Source organism: Stenella coeruleoalba, assembly GCF_951394435.1.
Source record: "Stenella coeruleoalba genome assembly, chromosome: 17".
In the NCBI taxonomy this organism is placed as follows: Eukaryota; Metazoa; Chordata; class Mammalia; order Artiodactyla; family Delphinidae; genus Stenella; species Stenella coeruleoalba.
Window position 1 is genome coordinate 70338710 of NC_137163.1, and position 23280 is coordinate 70361989.

Here is a 23280-nt window from a genome sequence, read left to right on the forward strand (position 1 = left end):
GACAGAGCACAAGAGCAAAGCTTGCTGAGAAGGCTTTTCTATCAATCACGGCCATCCTACAGGATAATCCCAGAACTGCAGGGCCAGAGAGGATTAAGCGCAGCCCCTCATTCTCAGCATGGCCAGAGCTGCTGAGGGAGTTGCCTTCTTTAAACCAGTAAGGCCAGTGGGCACGAGAACACACACCTCCATGTTGCCCCTGGCTCTCCACCTCTTCCCAATGTGCTAGCCTGTGTCAAACAACCCGTTAAAAACTTTCGGTGAATGGTAAGCACTCAATGAATATGGGATAGAGAGAGAACAGAGCTAATCAAAAGAGCTCTTCACCTTCACTGTCCCTTTCCTATGTGCTAGGTTCACGGACGTTATCTCAACTAATCCTCCTGATGGCCCTGTCAGAGGTGTACTTTCCCCATTTTACAGGGAAGGATACTAACTTTGCAAAACTACAGTGTGTAGCAAAACTCGCCTTTAATCCCAGGAATTGTTTCCACAGCCTATGATCTAAACTTCTAGCTATACTGTCTTATAGTAAAGAAAACCCCTTCATTGCAAGTAATTTAATGAGGCCCTCCTATGTCATGGAAGGGAGAACACAAAGAAACGTATACAACTCAAATGCTTCTCTGGTTAGATTTGCTTGGTTTCTTTAGGATTACACTACAACATCCTGAGAAGCAGGATTGAGCTTTTATAAACGAGTGAAGTGACTAGGCCTGTGTTCACACTGTGACCGTGGAAGGGGTAGAAATAAGGCCCAGCTGTTCAGACCCCTATCACTCATTTATTTCTCCAAGACACCCTTGTCAAGTCCCTATCATGTGCCAAACACTTGTGGTCAGAGATGGAAACACAGGGAGATGAATGGAGAGTGATTTCTTCTCATGAGAATCTTCCCATATAAGGGGAAAGTCTGCCAAACAGATAACTGCAAAGCAGTGTGTAATAGTTATATTTGTGATAACAGTGGTAATAGTTGTAACTTTCGGCCAAGTCCTTATAGGTCCCAAAAGAGATACCAAGTAGGAAGCAAGGAAGTTTTTAACTGAAATATCTGGATGAAGATGGCTTTCTGAATTAAAAGCAGTGATAGAGTGAAAACAATAAGATCTTAATAAATGCCGGAGAAATTTAAAAACTCATGGTTTTTTTCAAGGAAACTAGAAAACCAAAAAGAAAAAAAAAAGAAATTTAAGAGATTCTCTAATCTCTCTAAGAGGAAACACTTAAAAATACAAGTTACGGGAATTCAGGAGCAGACTTCCGGGAAGATGGCGGAAGAGTAAGACGCGGAGATCACCTTCCTCCCCACAGATACACCAGAAATACATCTACACGTGGAACAACTCCTACAGAACACCTACTGAACGCTGGCAGAAGACCTCAGACCTCCCAAAAGGCAAGAAACCCCCCACGTACCTGGGTAGGGAAAAAGAATAAACAGAGACAAAAAGATAGGGACGGGGCCTGCACCAGTGGGAGGGAGCTGTGAAGGAGGAAGGGTTTCCACACACTAGGAGCCCCTTCGCGGGCGGAGACTGCGGGTGGCAGAGGGGGGGAGCTTCGGAGCCGCGGCGGAGAGCACAGCAACGGGTGCGGAGGGCAAAGCGGGGAGATTCCCGCACAGAGGATCAGGGCCGACCTGCACTCACCAGCCCGAGGCTTGTCTGCTCCCCGGCCGGGGCGGGCGGGGCTGGGAGCTGAGGCTCGGGCTTCGGTCGGAGCGCCGGGAGAGGACTGGGGTTGGCGGCGTGAACACAGCCTGCAGGGGGTTAGTGCGCCACGGCTAGCCGGGAGGGAGTCCGGGGAAAAGCCTGGACCCGCCAAAGAGGCAAGAGACTTTTTCTTCCCTCTTTGTTTCCTGGTGCGCGAGGAGCGGGGATTAAGAACGCTGCTTAAAGGAGCTCCAGAGACGGGCGCGGGCCGCGGCTAGAAGCGCGGACCCCAGAGACGGGCGGGAGACGCTAAGGCTGCTGCTGCCGCCACCAAGAAGCCTGTGTGCGAGCACAGGTCACTGTCCGCACCCCCTTTCCGGGGAGCCTGTGCAGCTCGCCACTGCCAGGTTCCTGGGATCCAGGGACAACTCTCCCGGGAGAATGCACGGCGCGCCTCGCGCTGGTGCAACGTCAGGCCGGCCTCTGTCGGCGCAGGCCCGCCCCGCATTCCGTGCCCCTCCCTCCCCCCCCCCCCCCCCCCCCCCCGGCCTGAGTGAGCCACAGCCTCCGAATCAGCGGCTCCTTTAACCCCGTCCTGTCTGAGCGAAGAACAGACGCCCTCCAGCGACCTACACGCAGAGGCGGGGCCAGATCCAAAGCTGAGCCCCAGGAGCTGTGAGAACAAAGAAGAGAAAGGGAAGTCTCTCGCAGCTGAGCCTCAGAAGCAGCGGATTAAAGCTCCACAATCATCCTGATGTACCTGCATCTGCGGAATACATAAATAGACAGCGAATCATCCCAAATTAAGGAGGTGGACTCTGAGAGCAAGATTTATGATTTTTTTCCCCTTTTCCTCTTTTCGTGAGTGTGTATGTGTATGCTTCTGTGTGAGAATTTGTCTGTATAGCTTTGCTTCCACCATTTGTCCCAGGGCTCTATCTGTCCGTTTTTTTGTTTTTTTCTCTTAATAATGTTTTTTATTTTAATAACTTTATTATATTTTATCTTACTTTATTTTACTTTATCTTCTTTCTTTTTTCCTTCCTTCCCTCCTTCCTTCCTTCCTCCCTCCCTCCCTCCCTCCTTTCTTTCTTTCTTTCTACTTCTACTAATTCTTTCTTTCTACTTTTTCTCCCTTTTCTTCTGAGCCGTGTGGATGAAAGGCTCTTGGTGCTGCAGCCAGGAGTTAGTGCTGTGCTTCTGAGGTGGGAGAGCCAACTTCAGAACATGGGTCCACAAGAGACCTCCCAGCTCCACATAATGTCAAACGGCGAAAATCTCCCAGAGATCTCCATCTCAACACCAGCACCCAGCTTCACTCAACGACCAGCAAGCTACAGTGCTGGACATCCTATGCCAAACAACTAGCAAGACAGGAACACAACCCCACCCATTAGCAGAGAGGCTGCCCTAAATCAGAATAAGTCCACAGACACCCCAAAACACACCACCCGACGTGGTCCTGCCCACCACAAAGACGAGATCCAGCCTCATCCACCAGAACACAGACACCAGTCCCCTCCACCAGGAAGCCTACACAACCCACTGAACCAACCTTAGCCACTGGGGACAGACATCAAAAACAATGGGAACTACGAACCTGCAGCCTGCAAAAAGGAGACCCCAAACACAGTAAGATAAGCAAAATGAGAAGACAGAAAAACACACAGCAGATGAAGGAGCAAGATAAAATCCCACCAGACCTAACAAATGAAGAGGAAATAGGCAGTCTACCTGAAAAAGAATTCAGAATAATGATAGTAAAGATGATCCAAAATCTTGGAAATAGAATAGACAAAATGCAAGAAACATTTAACAAGGACCTAGAAGAACTAAAGATGAAACAAACAATGATGAACAATACAATAAATGAAATGAAAAATACTCTAGATGGGATCAATAGCAGAATAACTGAGGCAGAAGAACAGATAAGTCACCTGGAAGATAAAATAGTGGAAATAACTACTGCAGAGCAGAATAAAGAAAAAAGAATGAAAAGAACTGAAGACAGTCTCAGAGACCTCTGGGACAACATTAAACACACCAACATTTGAATTATAGGGGTTCCAGAAGAAGAAGAGAAAAAGAAAGGGACTGAGAAAATATTTGAAGAGATTATAGTTGAAACTTAATATTTGAAGAGATTATAGTTGAAAACTTCCCTAATATGGGAAAGGAAATAGTTAATCAAGTCCAGGAAGCACAGAGAGTCCCATACAGGATAAGTCCAAGGAGAAATATGCCAAGACACATATTAATCAAACTGTCAAAAATTAAATACAAAGAACGCACATTAAAAGCAGCAAGGGAAAAACAACAAATAACACACAAGGGAATCCCCATAAGGTTAACAGCTGATCTTTCAGCAGAAACTCTGCAAGGCAGAAGGGACTGGCAGGACATATTTAAAGTGATGAAGGAGAAAAACCTGCAACCAAGATTACTCTACCCAGCAAGGATCTCATTCAGATTTGATGGAGAAATTAAAACCTTTACAGACAAGCAAAAGCTGAGAGAGTTCAGCACCACCAAACGAGCTCTACAACTGCTAAAGGAACTTCTCTAGGCAAGAAACACAAGAGAAGGAAAAGACCTACAATAATGAACCCAAAACAATTAAGAAAATGGGAATAGGAGCATACATTTTGATAATTACCTTAAATGTAAATGGACTAAATGCTCCAACCAAAAGACACAGATTGGCTGAATGGATACAAAAACAAAACCCGTATTCATGCTGTCTACAAGAGACCCACTTCAGACCTAGAGACACATACAGACTGAAAGTAAGGGGATGGAAAAAGATATTTCATGCAAATGGAAACCAAAAGAAAGCTGGAGTAGCAATTGTCTTATCAGACAAAATAGACTTTAAAATAAAGACTATTAGAAGAGACAAAGAAGGACACTACATAATGATCAAGGGATCGATCCAAGAAGAAGATATAACAATTGTAAATATTTATGCACCCAACATAGGAGCACCTCAATACATAAGGCAAATACTAACAGCCATAAAAGGGGAAATCGACAGTAACACATTCATAGTAGGGGACTTTAACACCCCACTTTCACCAATGGATAGATCATCCAAAATGAAAATAAATAAGGAAACACAAGCTTTAAATGATACATTAAACAAGCTGGACTTAATTGATATTTATAGGACATTCCATCCAAAAACAACAGAATACACATTTTTCTCTAGTGCTCATGGAACATTCTCCAGGATAGATCATATCTTGGGTCATAAATCAAGCCTTGGTAAATTTAAGAAAATTGAAATTGTATCAAGTATCTTTTCCAACCACGACGCTGTGAGACTAGATATCAATTACAGGAAAAGATCTGTAAAAAATACAAACACATGGAGGCTAAGCAATGCACTACTTAATAACGAGGTGATCACTGAAGAAATCAAAGAGGAAATATTCTGCTCTACTCTTCGCTTTCAGCACAGTGTGTGCCTTCAGCATAAAGAGGGTCTCTTCTCATGCTTGTTCTTCCTTCAGTGGGAAACTGACTTTACTTGTAACTCAGTGTGAGGCTCATGGTGGGCATCTTGCTGGAGGGTGCTGCTTCAGTCTTGACCAACTGTAGCAGAGTTTTGCTTTGTATCAGAGCAAGAGCCTGTGCTCAGATGTCTTTCCTCTCCTTCAGATGGTTTTTGCTTTTACTCCTCTCTCAGCCACAATTAATCTTGTAATCTCAGCCTACTGATGAGCTTAAGAAAAGCCATGATTCTGTTGATTATCTACAAAATCTCCACCTCACTTTAGGAAAACTCTATTCTCTGTCATAAGGTTTAGTTGTCTCCTGGTTCCATCTTCTTCTCCATATCAGAGTATCTCCTGAGATGTAATTTCCCAAAGTCTAGTTTATCAGTCTAACTGACTGTAGTAATATTTTGTTGTATATGAAGTGTAGGAAGTCTGTGCGGAGTGGGGTTGGGAGATTTGGTAGGACAATTCAGAAGGGACCTGGTGCTTTTTGCTTGAGTCTTCTTCTTTGGTCCAGCCACAGTGGTGTGAAGGAGCCAATGCTGTGCATCTCTTCCCAACTCTTCTTTCACGTGTCTTGTTGGTAGTTTGCAGTCAGTCATAGTAGGAGTGTTTACACCATGGCAGTCAGCAATTGCGACAAATCAGGGCTTTTTTCGTACTTGAGAGAACCAACTGTTAAACATCTACGAGCACACCCCTGTCCCAGCATCCTTTTATGGGACCCAATTCTTAGCCCAGGTGGTCCAGATGAGGTTGACCCTATTCTTTGGCTCCAAGAGTAGGGAGAGTGAAATATCCTTCCTGGTTTTGGTGATTGGTACAAAAATGGTACAATTTTTGAGATGGACCCATCAGATCCCCCTCCAGGACTTTTCCTGAAATGATTGGAAAAGAGGTACCCTCTCCTTTTGGGATTTTGGACACTAAGGTCCCTGAAAATCTGGAGCTGGTGAGGGCCACGTGGACAGGTATATGGAGAAAGCCTGCTTGAGAATGAAGCCAGCCAGCACAGAGGAAAAGAAAGTCTAAACAAGGAGCAAGAAAATGATAGGGCTTGTGCTCCTTGTTTTAATTCCTGGATCGAGCCCATAAGTTTCAGTTACTGGCACCAACAAATCTTATTATTGCCTCAGCTATTTCGAGTTCAGTTTCTGTCACATGTGACCATGTAAAATTTGACTTATATAATTGTGAAGAGAACACACATGCACATACACATCACCCAATGGCAGATGGTACTTTTTAGATAATAAGGAAGAAGAGACTTTTCCTACAGATAATGTAGAGAATTACATTATCACGCAGAGCAATGTCCATTCTTTTTTTCTCATCCTTCTGCTTCCAGATCATCCCTAGGGCCTTACCAAACAACAGACTCAGCAACTTTTGTTATTCCAACACCAGGCAGAAGTTTGGGAATTAAAGTCCCTCCCTACGCCCCCTTTAGACCAGGTCACAATGTTAGGAAGTAGCACTCCTTTCCACTCTTTAGCCTGTAGATAGAAGCAATGCAGAAATTGATATTCTCCTTGACAGAGCACCCTTTCCAAAAGAAGAGGGGTGTTACTACTCACAATGACCAAATGACGACTATTTTATATTAGGAAGAAAAAGTTCAAAGAGATAACAATTCAAAATGATGCTATTTCAGCTCAATGACATTAGCAAGTTTTGATAAAATTAATACCCCAAAGTGGAAATGGTTAAGTGAAACAAGCACTCTCTTGCATAGGTGAATGGAAAGTCAGATGATGTAAGCTTTTCTGGAAAGCAATGTATTGATATACATCCAGAAGGTCATATACTTCCATTCCCCTTTGCCGTGTATTTCCACTTCTGGGAATACACTCTAAATCAGTTATCAAAAAGTCAGATGGAAATTTATACACAATGATATTCTTTGGAGCCTTGCTTATAATACAGAAAGGTTGGGAAAAACCTAACTGCCCACAATAAAGGAATGATTAAATAAATTGGGACCCGCTCTGTGTGAGAATACCATTTTATAAATGGTATTTCAAGAATTTAAAATATAATCCTGATATAACATTTAAGAAAAAGCCCTACACAACCTGATAAATAGATGATTTCACATACAAATGCATGTACACCTCACAGCTCATCTCGACAAAGGCTGAGAACCTCCTAATGCCTTTGTTTTTGCCTTTGCTGGGCCTTCACCCACTTTGCCACCTGGTGAATTCTTATTTTTCCTTAAGCATCTAGCTCATATATTATACCTTCTGTGGAAACTTTTCTTGAGAAGGTCGTGCCTAAAGGGAGTTAATTATTCGGTCCTAAAAAAAATACTAAAGAATAGGCCACGTGCCCTGAGAATTTATAAAATTTATAAGTCCCTTTCTTCCACGAGTTCATTGCTCTCTGCAGCCTCTACCACCCACTGTCACTGACACCTGAGGTGAGACCGATTGCCACTCTGCCTCTGTGGTGTCCCAGGGGACCTCTGTGAGCCCTCAGCCAGCAAGGACCAGTGAGGACACCCTGGCTCCCATCAGCAGCACGGGTCTACAGCTGGATGCTCTGAGCCAGACTGTCACAGATGCATATCATTTTAAAAAGACCTTTCTACTCTGGAATGCAATACTTCATAACTGTGAGATGTTGATACACATTACAAAATATGGACTTATGCCACTTGTAATGTGTCAACTATTGGGTGGAATCCGTGAATAAAATCAGCCAAGCTTAAAAAAAATATATATATATATATATATAAATATAATTGTCTCTAGAAACCATAAGGGAACTATAGTAATGAATTTTCTGTTACTAACACAGGTCACAGCAGAGGGTTTGCTGCCTCAGTATGAAACCACTGCCTGGTGTGACAAGCGGAGAGAAGGTGAGTCCTTACCTACTCTTGGTTGTCTGCTAAACAAAGGAGCAATGCAGTCAATACAGTCCCCGAACTTGCATTTGGTAGGGGTCTCCTCCACCAAGGATCACTTCTCTTTCTGCCCAGGCTGTCCCATTTTCAGGCACACTGCTATGACTGTTACTATTACTACTGTTTTGTCAATAATTTGTTGCTAATGGCACTAAAACTTCCTATCATTATCATAACAATTTCCTAAAGGATTGGAAGCTTTCAGATTGGCATACCTCTGCCTTTTCTGGCTCTATCTCTTCGGACAGATTACTTGACAATCTTGAGGGTGAGTTGGGAAACTTTCTAGGAAATATGGGGGGAAATAATGAGACCTGAATTTTTTTTTATTTTACTTTTTTCTTTGTTTTAATACATGATGTTCAAGATATATTGATTTCTTAGAAATATTATAAGAGCATCTCTGACTTTGAATTTACAGAAAAACCCAATATAATACACACTTTCAATTGGTGTTATTGTCCTAGGGCTTAGATTCAAAGGATTTTGTCATTTGATTTTAAAGTCTATTTTGTCTGATATGAGTATTGCTACTCCAGCTTTCTTTTGATTTCCATTTGCATGGGATACCTTTTTCCCTCCCTTCACTTGCAGTTTGTATGTGTCCCTAGGTCTGAAGTGGGTGAGACCTGATGTTTAATGGAGAGTCTGTAAGGATTACATGAGACACCACATGCGAATTTTTATATACGTATCACTTATATAGTAAGTGCTCAATATTTGCTAGTCATTGTCACTAGTTTTGGTATATCATTGTTATTGTTGGGTAACTGTGATAAGTGATCCGCCTCTACATTGTAGTCAAGGCAGGTCCCCACTACTGGAAGTGGGGATGCAGGGAAATCTCTCTGGAGGAGCCCTTGCATGCACAGAGCTTCCGGGGATTGGTCAAGGTGGGGCTCAAGGTGATGTCTGGCGATGAGCTGGTGATGTCTCTCCACTGCCACACTGGGGGAAGTGGACATTGTCTGGCCAGTACTGGAATATCTTCTGGGGGGTGGTCTCATCTTGACAAGTAAGCGTATTTTCTTTACGTCTTTACCTTGTGAAGGTGCAGGAATGGTAGTAGTCTGGAAATGTTTAAGTGGCAAGTCATCAGATGAAGTGACAGTGTTCTGATATACCATGGAATAAACCAGGGGACGACCTTTTGTTGGATATCTCGGCTAGTATTCCCATAGCCCTTTATTACTCTAATATCATTTATCACCTCGTGGCTGTGTCTTTCTCTTTCCTTATTCTGTAAGCTTTCAAGGGCAAGAATAGAGCCTATTATTCACTCATTCAGTAAATACCTACTAAGCAATTACAGTGGGCCTACCATGTCTATTGTATTTCCAGTCCCTAGCAGAGTAGCTGGCAAATAATTGGTGTATGACAAATGTCTAAGGCGTAAATGGGAAAAATATGTAACTTTATGACATGTGAAGAAGGGGATTGCTAGAACCATAGTGGGAGAAGCCCTATGTGTACAAAAGGAAGAGACCAGTTAGAAAATTCATCTAGAATTTGGACACACTACAAGCAAATATTTAAAGTTGTGGTTTAGCAAGAGAATATTTCTTCACTGAACAAACATAGTGGTTACAGCAGACAAGAAAAGGGATGGAGGAAGAGAAAAAAGAGAATATGGATAGATACTAAATTTAGGATAGAGGTAGCCTGTGGTCAAGAGGGAGGGATTGGGTTTGGGGAAGAGCATATAGTGGGCTTCAATTATATTTGTAGCATTTTATATCTTAAGCTGGGTGGTAGGTGAATGGATACTCACATTTTTCTCTATACTTTTCTTATTTTGTTAAAAATATTCATTGCCTCTAAGCATTTTTATAATGTTGTTAGAAATTTATAAATTTATAAGACTAGTCACTAAGTTTAGTCAAGTCCATCTCTGTAATGCCCCCTCCATTAGATCCACCTTTTCAGGCCCTCAGTAACCTCTTCCCAAGGGCTCAGTGATTATCTCCTAACTGTCCTGACCACCAGGCTCAGGTCTCTCCAGAGAGGTCTTCCTAAGAGGTAGATCATGTCATTTTTCTGCTTTAAAACCGTTAGTGAGAGAAACTTGCCAACCTAGCATTCAAAGAACCCTACAGTTTAGCTCTTATTTACCTCTCTGGTCTTTTCCCCACTGTAGGACATTGGGTTCCAGTCATGATGGCTCACTTGACCCCAGCCCACCTCGTGTGCTTTCATCAGTCTTTAATTCTGTCCATTACACTTGAAAGGTGAGTGCAAAACCAGATGACTTTTCTTGTTCAGTTTGGGAAGATGCCTTCAAATAAACCAAAGCTCTTGGTATCTGAGAGCCTCAGATAAGAATAAGACTAACATCAAGTGAATCAGTAAGCAGGTGTTGGGGCTACACTAGCATCCATGTGCCTAGAATAGTCCCTTTGCTCTTGTAATAGTTGGCCTTCAATATAATACCTGTTCAGTGAGAATGAGGTATAAGACAGATATTGAAATTATGATGATAACTGCACACAATGAAAAAGACTAAACATTACGCAAGAGCTGAGGATTTGACTGGTGTTTGTTTTCAACATTTCTTGTGTGTGATTGGTAGGTAGACTAGAAATATAGGAGATAAAATACTGGTCGGCAAATTTTGATTTTAATCCTAATTTGGCATGACTTTTATTTTTTATTAAATGCTTAAATTCTTGGAGTTTCAATTACCTTTCCTGTTGATGAGAAATCATCACCTAACTTTAACTCCAGTATCTAATCTGTCATGTGTTTGCAAGCCTTTTGTCCAGTGTTACTGAAACTGAGTAGGAAGTACCTATCTGGTACCTGTTGCACCAGAGGGGTAAGTTTGCTTCTGGTATTCTGTGAATCCCTTGTAGTTATATGAGTTTGAGGAAATAGGTTAATTTGTTACAAAAGCTGTTGACTTAACAATCATGGTTTGAGCAAGTGAGATCATGGCATACTGTACCAGCTAAATTAAACTCGTCCTTCACCACGCTGTCATCAGTAATACCTGCTGCTGTTGAATCCTAATGGTGGTGGATATGTAAAGAGGAATGACATTTACTGCCTTTCTGGTTTGGTTTTAGAGAACCCTTGGAGGTCACACTGGCTTCTTTTCACTCAACTTTAACCCTGAAATGCCATTTTGGGATTTTCTTTTTATTTTAAAGACTTTCATAAATACTGCCAATATTGAAACTTTAGCTGGCATGGAATATCTGAGAAAATACTTTAATGGGAGAAGGGGAAAGTAATAAGAAAATCTGCAAAGTAAGGAAGGAGAAATTGTGTCCATAAGAGATAGAAAAAGAAAAACGCTGTGGAGTTTGGTCCATTGAAATTTTTACTTTTTTCTCAATCCTGCCAAGACTCATCACTTATATATTATTGTTTTCCCAGTAAAATTCATGTAATATTCGAAATGAGAAGAAATGTTAAATAGGTACAGGTTGTTACTCAGAAAATATTCACTTCCTACCTTCCCTTCTGCCCTCCTTCCATGGGAGAATTATACTTCCTCCTCCCATTGATGTTGGGCTTGGCTGTGTGACTTGCTTTGCTTCTGATGGTCAGGAACTATATAATAGGTCTGATATTTCACCCTATTTGCAAGCTAAAAATTATTCTGCCACAGTTTCATGGATGCTGGCAGAAGACATAAGGCTCCCACATCAGACAAAGAGCTTTATTACAGCAATTACAGAGTATCAGCCTTTTCTTGTGTTGTTTTCCCAAGCCCCAGTTCCCACAGGGTGATATGAAGAGGACCAGCTGACACCTGCACTTGTAGTGAGTTGCATTACAAGAGAGAAACCCTGAGCTTAGGGAACCCAAATCTTTTATAATGGGCAGTCAGTATGTTTCCCTTTTATTCTGTAGGAGAACCTATTTCTATCTTCTAAGTCTGTTTACCATACGTCTTTGAAAAAAATAGTCCACAGTAAAGGCTGTCAGTGCCTTTGCTTATAAGATGTGCAGACACATGAGTGATGCGTGGAGCATTGTCTCCCAGCCCCAGCCTCTACCAGGAGAACATTTCCTAGATATCTGATGCCACATGGGGCCAGGCTCGGTCAAGCTACAGCCGAATATAAAGCCACCGCAGCTAAATTCATCCTGAATCAGCTCAACAGTAGTCAGCATGAAAATACATACATATGGAAATAAATGTAGCATTGCTGTAGCCGTAACTGACTGGTATGTAAGTTGGTAAGAAAATGAGATGCTGCCGTATCAAAACCTCAAATCTTTGGCTTGGGTTTGGCTTTGGGACCACACAGGGGGTAATGGGGAAACTATTATGGGAGGCTGTAAAAATGGTCATTTGTGTTCTAAAATGACAAAATATTTGATAAAACTGTTGGTTCGCAGTAACCGAGAAGACAGAAAATGTACCTAATATACTTGTAGCATTTAGTTAGGAGATTTCAAAAGCACGAGCTTTTGAAACAAAGTGCTACAGGAAAAAGATAAGCTCAGTAAACGCTGGTTGATTAGCAAGGAGGATTTAGAGGGACTATAAAGAGACCAGAAATCTCAAGTTTGAAAAATAAAATAGTTTTTTAAAATTAAAACAAAGATGTGGTGTTTTTAAAGACCAAATTAACATTGGGTCTAACATCCTTTGTTAAGACGTATGCATAGAATGTGTGGGTTAGTAGATAGTCTCAGCTAGACAAAAGGGCTTCTAGAAAACTTGAGAGCAAGTTCCCACAGAAGATTAACGTACCCAAAGTACCTGAAATTAAGTCTAGAGAGAGACATGCCTTGGAATGTATTATGAGTGTGACTCTTGGCACTTGGATTTAACTAGAATTAATTACATAGAAAACAAACCACTCTTTTGAGAGACCAGTATTAGCAAAAGTGCTACCAGCCTAGACTGAAAGACACCGACACAGAGATGTAAAAAAAAATCTCTTGTGGTGAAATCAGAAAGAGAAAAACAAATATCGTATATTAACGCATATATGTGGAATCTAGAAAAATGATATAGATGATCTTTTTGGCAAAGCAGAAGTAGAGACACAGACATAGAGAACAAACATGTGGATACCAAGGGGGAAAGAGGGGTGGGTGAGATGAACTGGGAGATTGGGATTGACATATATATACTACTATGTATAAAATAGATAACTAATGAGAACCTACTGTATAGCACAGGGAACTCTACTCGGTGCTCTGTGGTGACCTAAATGGGAAGGAAATCCAAAAAAGATGGGCTTTATGTATACGTATGGCTGATTCACTTTGCTGCACAGCAGAAACTGACACAGCAGTGTAAAGCAACTATACTCCAATTTAAAAAAAATGAAATTTCTACACCAAAAAAATTGTTTTTAATTAAAAAATTTAAAAAAAAAGAAAAATGCAAAAAAAGAAATCTCTTGCTTCCCAACTTTATATAGTCAGGAATTGATCTTAAAAAAAAAAAGGCAAAACAGCCCCACCCCACCCCCCAAAAAATCCCTGCTCAGAGGCCAAGAAAGACTTATTTTCAAATGCCCTCTTCAGAATTAGTCAAGCAGGATGATGGCAATGGCAGAAGCCCCAAGAGGGCCAACTCGAAGTCTGTGGGGACAGTGGACTAAGAACCACTACCAGGAAACAGAGCCAGGGTCTTATCAGGAACCATAACCCATGACTCTGTTATTTATGGGTTCCATATTCACTGAGAACGAAGCAAATCACCTTTTCTCAACTCACATGATTACACAGGTAAAGGTTTCCATTGAGTATTCTTGTGCAGGAAGGCTCATCTTCCTCCTATGGGGTGTGCACAGGTATCGTTCACTATTGCTTTTATTCCCACTAGTTACATGATATCGTTATATATATCTTATTTCGGTCTATCTGTAGGGAAAGAGCAGTTAGCAAGCAATCATTTAAGTTCCCTATCCAGTTTGAAGACCTGACAGCGTTTGCTCTGCAGGGCTCCTGATTTGTTATGGACAAGTGAACTATCATATACTCCTTTAAAAAATAGGAGTATTTATTGTGGTACTCTATCCAAGTTTCATCATTTTGTATTGGGTGTGTGGGGATGGGCAAATTGTGCTTTTAGTTCATGGCCCGGTGAATCAAACGGAGCTGCATTCAGACCAGATGTAGATCATGAGGTCGTGGTGTTGAGCCTGATGCTGTGACTTGAGGAGTGTAATGCGATGAGTATATTTCGCGTGTGGGAAGATGGAGAATACATGAGAACAAAAAGGTGCACTGTGGTACATTGGCTTATTATATGCTATTCTCTACCTCCATGAGAATAGCATATGCCACTTCTCCTTGACGTTGGGCTTGACTCTGCAAATTACTTGGCCAATGTGATGTTAGCAGATGAGATGCAAGAAGAGGCTTAAAACATGTTTGCGTGGTTGGGCTTATTCTCTTGCACTTTGGCTATAGCCATGGAAAGACCTGCTGGAGTAGCTGCTGGCCCTCCGGCCTGGGGTCTGGTGTCAAATGCATGGAGCAGAGCTGTCCTCAACCCACAGACCTGGAGTCCAAAGCAGAACTGCCTCAGCCAACTTGCCGTTGCATAAAAAAGTAATAGATGCTTTTTCTTATCACTGAACTTTTGCGATTGTTTTCTTTGTAGAAAAAGCTGATTTATATTTAGAGACATAGAAAATGCTCACTTTTAGAAGGGAATAATGCCAATATTATGGACTGTGGGTGGTGGAGAGAGGGCAAGAACTGAATCTCAGGGCAGTTTGAGTTTCAGAGAGACAATCAGCAGTGAGTTTTCAAAGAAGCCTACGACCTTCTGAAACCAACTATTTCTCTGTTTCTCAAGTTGAATGATTTTAGTGAACGTCTATCCTATCCCATGCGTCTTTATTGGAGGGTTCTTAAAATTAGATCCTAAGCATTGTTTGTTTGTTTGCAGTATGTATAGTGTTGGCATCTAGTACCCCTGGGAACAGTGAGCAATTGTGGAATTCAGGCTTCCTCGGAGTGCAGTGACTTAGCAGTTGATCACATTTTGCAGAATTCTATTTGCAAGCTTAGAAAATTACCACACACAGTTCACCATATGGCACGACTTATTTTGCTAAGCGGACTATTGTATTTGAAAAATCAAAAACACTCACTAAATCCCCAGATCTCTCTTTTTTCCTCTACCATCATGGTTTCCATGACTACACTTCACAGCTCCATATTACATCTTACATGTAAATGATTTCTTCTGAAAAACACTATGTAGAATTTTCAAAAGGAAGCAGTGAGAGAGATGTTTACTCTTCCAGGCAAATAGTACGTGCTGATTTCCACAACTCTGTCTGGGATTGGGTACAGCACCAATGAGAAGTACATTTTCAAAGCGTGATTTCTCAGATTTTTAAGATGGGTCCTGAGACAGGCTAGAGATTGGAGATACAGAACTTCGATTGGCAGATAGGGGTTGGTGACAGTAAACTTGTGTGTAATGAGTTGGATTCTTATACCTTCTAACAGCTCTTAAATATTCTGCTTCTCTTTTATCTTTGTGGTTTAAGGTGTGCTCTTAACAGTTTTTGGGGGGTGGTGGAAGAAAGTATAGTCACATAAATTTTCCCCTCATGAATTTCTTAGAATAACAAAGACACATAAACATTCCTAGGTTTTTTTTTGTTCTGTTTTTTGTTTTGAATTAGGAGAAGAATGTTGAATTTAATTCCATGCCTACTTTTTCTTTTTTTTTCCATGCCTATTTCTTAAAAGTATTCTTCAGAGCTGCCCTTTCCTAGTGTACCTTTCGTTTTATTGAAGACCGTATGTTGTTTTCAGTTGCATGAATGTTGTCTAGTCCACAAAGTTATTATTGTGTTTAACGTGAACACTCCTCAGCTTCTGGCAGGCCGCATCCGGAGCCAGGGATCTTCATTGGTATGTTTTATACGTGCTGGTACAAGGGCCTTCTAGAGTTGTTACTCAAAAAGGAAACCCCAAATGTGCCTCATCTTACAAACAGACAGCACTGCTTTGATGCTTCCCACCCCTTGTTGTAGAATAACATCATGCTGCTTCAAGAGGAATAACATTTGAAAGGTAAATTTGATGCAAATAGACTTTACTTTTTTTCACCTGCATATTTTGAGGTTTAACACCTTTTCTTGTTAGTAATTAGCACACCTGAAACTGGCCCAACATTAGCAACGCAATCTCTACCTTGTACAATGGAAGTTTTCCCAGGTTTGCAGTAAAGTCTATAAGTTGAAGAATCCACATTGGACGGGTCAAGAATTGGATGACCTGAATGTGCCACATAGAAGCATAGGCCACACCAGAAGCTGCTCTGGATATCATAAAGTCTTAGATCTTTGTCTTCTGTTTCTCACCAGAGAGAGATGTGAAGAGAGCCTTATTGCATTTCCAGTTTCTTTTCTCTTCGACTACTGAAGGCCAGAGTTTCTGATGAAGATTGAAGGGTGGTGGCATGAGGTGGTAGGGTCATTATTCTTACAGAAATTACAGCTTCTACCACATTTTAGCTTCTACTTGTTTCTTCTGCATTATTCGAGGCAAACTAGTTGATAAGCATGTAGGAACAGAAATTAGTGAACACTGAGGGCACAATAGCCGTTGTGTGTGCGTGAGGGATGTTTTCATTTGTGTGTGTGTACATGACTATTATGGGATTTTGTGACTAAAATGCTTCCTTTTGTAAAATGCTACTTGACCAAAATTACATGTGTTCATAGGTTTAAATAAAATTTTTATTAGTAATGTATATTAAATGAAGTCCTAAGGAAAACAAGATTCCCAAATTGAGCAAAATTTTTGCTCAAATAAATGAATAAAAACAATATGCATTGCATTGGGGAATGGGGGTGGGACTTCAGCAAAAATGGGGTAGTAAGTACCTCCAAACAATCTTTCTTCCATTAAAGCAATGAAAACACTGGCAAAAAAGTCAAAGTCAACTTTTTCAGAAATCTGGCAATTAGCAAAGAGCTTGGAGCGATCTGGGGAAGTTTATTCAAGAAAAATGACTCCATTTTAGTAAGAACAGTGACATTGTAACCTGCCCTATTCCCACTCCCCCTCCCCAGTTCTGTGGTAGCCTCTGAGAAAGAACCACTTGTAATTACAGCTCTCCTGGTGCAGACAGCCTTTTCCCCGGGGGTATTTGTCAAAATAATCAGAGGCAATTGTTTAACGTTGTGCCTGCCTGAGGTGGTAAATAACAACTGGGGCAAATAGGTTAACCAAAAAGCTTCAAAGGAAAAGCTGGGGAATGAGATGTCCATTGGGAACTTGGAAAAGCTGCAACATACATCTGGAAATCTAGAAGTTAATGTATATGTGTGGGGCTGTGCACATGCCCAGAGCTGTGCGCATACTCGGGAAAGATCAGCCAGAGCCCTAAGTTCTCACCTCTGGGCTCTATACAGTGGGACGTGAAGGCTAAGGTGGAATTATAAACTGCCTGACCGCCAGTTGAAGGCATTCACCAACATGTGCACAGAGTACCTTGGCAAAAACTGGGAAACTGACTAGCCCAGACACTTAAGGAAATCTCTGTCCAATTATTAGGTGACCACTAAGCTAAACGAGGAGAGACTTCAGTGGTCACAAATGACAAACACGGGTTTTACAGAATCAGTTCGGAAAAGTCAGTAAGACAACAAGTGACAACAAATAGTAACAAAAATAAACCTTAGGAAGGGAGTAGAATCTAATTTTCAGAGTTGCCATTTTTTTAAGCAATAATATAAGACATGCAAGGAAAGAAAAGTATGGCCCGTACACTGGAAAAAGCCGTCAATAGAAACTGTTCCTGAGGAAGTCCAGATGTGGGGCTTATTACACAGGCTTTAATTCAGTTATTTTTTATATTATCAAAGGATTAGAGGAAGCCACATATGAGAATGATGTCTCGCCAAATAGAGAATATCAAAAAAGAAACAGATTTTAAAACTAAAAACTCCATAGAAAAATATAATAATTGTAATAAAAAATTCACTAGAGGTGCTCAACAGAGGATTTGAGCAAGCAGAAAACAGAATTTGAGAACTTGAAGATTGGCCAGTTGAGGTTATCTCATCCAAGGAACAGAAAGAAAAGAAGAACAAAGAAAACTGAACAGTCTCAGAGACCTGTGAGACACTACTGTCTTAGTCTATTCAGGCTGCTATAACAAAATACCAGAGACTAGGTGGCTAATAAACAACAAACATTTATTTCTCATAGTTCTGGAGGCTGGCAGGTCCAGAATCATGGTGTCAGCAGATTCAGTGTTTGGTGAGGGCTTCATTATTCACAGATGGCCATTTTCCCCCCTATATCCTCACATAGTGGAAGGGGTGAGGGATCTCTCTGGCATCTCTTTTATCAAGGCATAAATCTCATTCATGGGGGCTCCACTCTCATGACTTAATGACCACTGAAAAGCCAGAAGGAGAAGAGAGATTATAAAGAGGCAGAAAGAATATTTGAAGAAATAATGGTTGAAAACTTTCAAATTTGATTGAAAATATTAGTCTATGTTCATCTACCTGTCTTATCTTATCACATCTGAGCTCAACAAACTCCATGTAGATTAAATTCAGAGATTCACACATAGACACATTATACTCAAACTGTTAGAAACCAGAAACAGAGAAAATCGTGGGAAAGAGCTACAGCACGCAAACAACAACCAAAATGAGGTTGGAGTGGCTATATGATATGAGACTAATTTTTTATATATAGATGTTATATCATCCAATATTGTTGAACTAGTTTATTAGCTCTGATAGTGTTTTGTGGGTTTTTTAGGATTTTCTTTATATAAGACCTTGTCAACTGCAAATAGAAATAGTTTTACTTCTTACTTTCCAATTTGAATGCCTTTTATTTCATTTTTCTTGCCTAATTGCCCTGGCTAGAACATCTAGCATAGGGGTTTGATCCACTGAACAAGAATAAAGATCATATCTTTATTCATGTTTATACAATCAAACATGGAATGTCAAATCTCACTCTGGAGAGATGTGGTAGACTGAAAGTGCCAGAACTTAAAAGTCTGCCCACTGAGAACATTTCCCGTCTTTAGTTGTCCTGTAATCTTCAAGATGTCTAAGGATATCTCTTCCTTAGTGTGCAGTTAAATTCCAAATTGGAATGTAAATTAATACAGCCGCTATGGAAAACAGTATGGAGGTTCCTTAAAAAACTGAAAATAGAACTACCATATGACCCAGCAATCCCACTACTGGGCATATACCCTGAGAAAACCATAATTCAAAGAGAGTCATGTACCAAAATGTTCATTGCAGCTCTATTTACAATAGCCAGGACATGGAAGCAACCTAAGTGTCCATCATCGGATGAATGGATAAAGAAGACGTGGGACATATATACAATGGAATATTACTCAGCCATAAAAAGGAATGAAATTGGGTCATTTGTAGAGACGTGGATGGACCTAGAGAGTGTCATACAGAGTGAAGTAAGTCAGAAAGAGAAAAGCAAATATCATATAATAACACATATATGTGGAATCTAGAAAAATAGTATAGAAGATCTTGGTTTCAAAGCAGAAGAGACACAGACATAGAGAACAAATGATGGATATCAAGGGGGAAAGGGGTGGGGTGGGAGGAAATGGGAGAATAGGATTGACACATATACATTATTGATACTATGTATAAAATGGACAACTGATGGGATCATGCTGTATAGCACAGCGAACTCACCTAGTGCACTGTGGTAACCTAAATGGAATGGGAGGGAAGTCCAAAAGGGAGGGGATATCTGTATGTGTATGGCTGATTTATTTTGTTGTACAGTGGAGGCTAACACAACATTGTAAAGCAACCATACTCCAATAAAAATTAATTTAAAAAAAAGCAAAACACACACACACACACAAAATTTAAAAAATAAATTCTAAGTTGGGCAAAGCTAGTAGCAAGATTCCCTGACACTTGTGATACCATTGCAGAAAGGTCTCAAAGTTACTAGGCCACCCTCTCATTATTTAATTTTAATTTTGGAAGGATATGAAGTTAAATTCTAAACTACTAGGGCTGCAGTAGAGAAATTGCTCTAGAGATCATATATAAAGTCATAATGTTGCTTAGTTTATTTAACGTTCTCTTTCAGATAAGCATTATTTTGGCAATAATCTTAAATATTCTCTGAACAAAGGTTAAAGCAGGGTGCGGTGGGTTGTGCAACACGTAGCTCTGGATTGAACTCTATTTCCAGGCTGATGAGCAGGGAATTGGGGGAGGGGTGGGATGCAGAGCTTGGGAACTTGCTTGAGTGCTGCTGAAACTTGTCCTCAATCTTTAATATTTAATGTTTTAACTGCAGTGGTAGAAGGTTAAGAACAGAGTCAGTAGTTTCAAACTGCAAGAATGTTATATTCTGTGTTGGAAGATATGAGATTTGGGACAGTCTGGTCCTTTGATTTGGAAGAGCCCCTTAAAGGGAATTATTTAACCCTTCAATTGTGGAGCAGAATTGCCCCCAGGAAAGCTGCTTAAGTTAATGTCACTCTAAATGACTAACCTGATACTCAAGATAATCAATAATTTTTCTGAGGAGTGAGCAGAATTGTATTTCCTCTGTGTTCAGGTCCCCTGAGAGAGTTTATTTTGTTTCTTCTCTGAAGATCTAGGGGAAATCTTTTTTCTTTTCCCCCCGGTGATATTTCTGTTTTGTTGGATTGGGAGCTGGGAGAAAGACACCGAAGGAGCTGACTTCCTGGGAGACTTGGTGAGACACCAGGACCCAGGGGTGATACTTTGAGGGGAGGTCAGTTTTTTCTACTGAGGCATAGGACCCTGGGAGAGTCCAGCAGAGCTGGGAGTAAAAGCTGGGGATGCTAAGGAGAGAGCCCTAGTCAGGACGGGGGACAGGGTGGGGTGATGGAGCTGGGGCCTACAGAAAGTACTGGCAGCAGTGGGAGAGCACAGGTGGACTTGAGACAACACCCCTGGGTACCCAGAAAGCGACCAAGGACCCTTTGTGGATGGCTCAGCATCTGCCTTGGAAGATGGAGCTCCAAATATGCATCATTTTGGCACTAAAATAAATGTGACCTCAATTGCATCCACAGGCTGGTGAAATCCAGCTCATTCAAGTTTCTTCTAGATGGTACTTCCCTGTGTAAGGTTAGCAAGAGAAGTGCTGATCTAACCTTCATTTCTAGAAAACGGGAAACAATAAGAGACCAAAGATAATCAAACGGCTTAATAAGTAGGGCAGTGAGAACATCTCAGGATTGACCTATTCCATTTGGTCTCACTGAATGCAATGTGATGATCAAATGCATCTCTTTTTAAAGGGGTACTCTACCACAAATTCATTATCCTAGTTATTGGACTGCGTTTCCTTCAAAGGAGAGCATTTAATGTGCTAGTTAGTAGACCATTTCTTCACGACAAGAACTCTGCATTCTTTATTTACTTATTTATTTATTGGCTGTGTTGGGTTTTTGTTGCTGGGCGTGGGCTTTCTCTAGTTGCAGCCAGCGGGGCTGCTCTTCGTTGTGGTGTGCGGGCTTCTCATTGCGGTGGCTTCTCTTGTTGCGGAGCACAGGCTCTAGGCGCGCAGGCTTCAGTAGTTGTGGCGTGGGCTCAGTAGTTGTGGCTCATGGGCTTAGTTGCTCCACGGCATGTGGGATCTTCCTGGACCAGGGCTCGAACCCGTGTCCCCTGCATTGGCAGGTGGATTCTTAACCACTGTGCCACCAGGGAAGCCCAAGGCCTCTATTTTAAAATAAAAGATTTGTTACCATGAAGTTTACTACACACAGAGGAGTGTCACAATTAGATTAGTTTCTATACATCTATTATCTAATTGGAAAGATGACAAGTGAAAGATAATGCTGCCTCTGTTATGATGACAGTTATGCTTTCAAGAGTTTATAGTTCTTAAAATCGAGGGTGAGTCAGATCAGTAAATTAAGTGTATAAAAATATAAAGCAATATGAATAAAACATTTTAGAAATGAAAAGCTTTTAAACCATTCTTCCCTCATTTTTATATTCACTGAATTCCCTTATTAATAAGAATTATGTTTTTACTAACATTCAAAGGAACCAAAAAGCAATTATCCACCAGTAAACTACATTTTTACTGCAATGCATAAACTTTCAAGTGTATGTACAAGAAGTTCCTCTGAACACAGGAAAATCAAAGCCAGAAATTGGAGTTTTTGTAAAGGTATTTCAATAGTAAGTTTAGGCAAGCAGGGGAAGGAGTTTCTTGCGTCTTTCCCAGTTTGATATATTTCAGAAGGGACGTGTAAAGGAAGCGACTTCATGTGATGATTTATAATTTTACAGGAAGTGATGGAGTATGAAGACCTTTAGGAAGCATTGTATGTTCGCTTAGTTTGCTGGCTGACCAAACTTTTACTTGGGCCCCAAATCTTTGCATTAAATAGATCATTATGTTAAGATGTGTTAGAGATGTTTATTTCCTACAACAGAAAATTTTCCTACAGTCATTAACATTGTGAGCAAGGTTTTGTTCGAAATTCTTGCATCCTGGGAAAATTCTGTAGGATTTGTGACATAGGAGAAGTTAAGAAACTTTTCATACAAACCACCTGATGACAAATGTGTGTGATTATTTTTCGCACTTTTTTGGTGAATTATTATTTTCTTTCTAACCGATTCAGACATCTTTGGAGTGAAAGTACCAAGAGGATAGGCATTTGGGGGGTTGAGTCCTGCCAACAGCAGATCCTGAAAGAAGAATTCGGCTACATGGTTTATTTGGGAGGAGATGACCGGAGGCAAGAGGGAAGGTGAGACAGGGAAAGGAGAAAGGCCAGTCAGCCTGTCAGTGACCCGGTTACCGCTGGGGCAACTTGGTCTAGATGGGCTTGGGGAGTCAATCTCTGAAAAGCCGTGAGGGAATCCCCCTCCGAATTCTCCAATTAAGGATGAGGTGACTGGGCGTTTATCTTCCTACTCCCATCCTCCTTTGTTTGAGAGCTACCCCCAGGCATGTCATTCCTCTGTCTTGTGGGTTACACTGAGGGACATGCGGCAAGCTTCCTTGATCCCAGAAAAAGCCCTCAGGCAGGGAAGACCAGCGATGCGGGTCCCGAGGGGCAAAGCTGGCAGCGTGCTGGCAATTGTCTGTGGCAGCTGTAGGTGAACTTGTGGACCCGGGGCCAGCAACAGTGGGAGCCACCAGGGCAATTCTGATCGGTCTCCTTTGTATTGGGGATGAGGTTGTGGCATAGTTTCTATCCTGGACACTCCTACCCCCGGCACGGTAATCAATGCAGATGTAGTAGCATAGC

General features: G+C 41.2%; 1 long non-coding RNA gene across 2 annotated transcripts in view; it reads left to right on the forward strand.

The window, feature by feature from the left end:
* Positions 1-972: 972 nt before the first annotated feature.
* The window catches only part of LOC307176200, a 164025-nt gene continuing 141717 nt past the window's right edge, over positions 973-23280 (forward strand). The window contains exons 1-3 of one of the 2 annotated variants that reach the window (XR_013824641.1): positions 973-1399; positions 7958-8021; positions 10204-10294. This is a non-coding gene — a long non-coding RNA (uncharacterized lncRNA). Of the gene's footprint in view, positions 1400-7957; positions 8022-10203; positions 10551-23280 lie in introns of those variants that run through there. The other variant, XR_013824642.1, reaches the window with a different exon arrangement.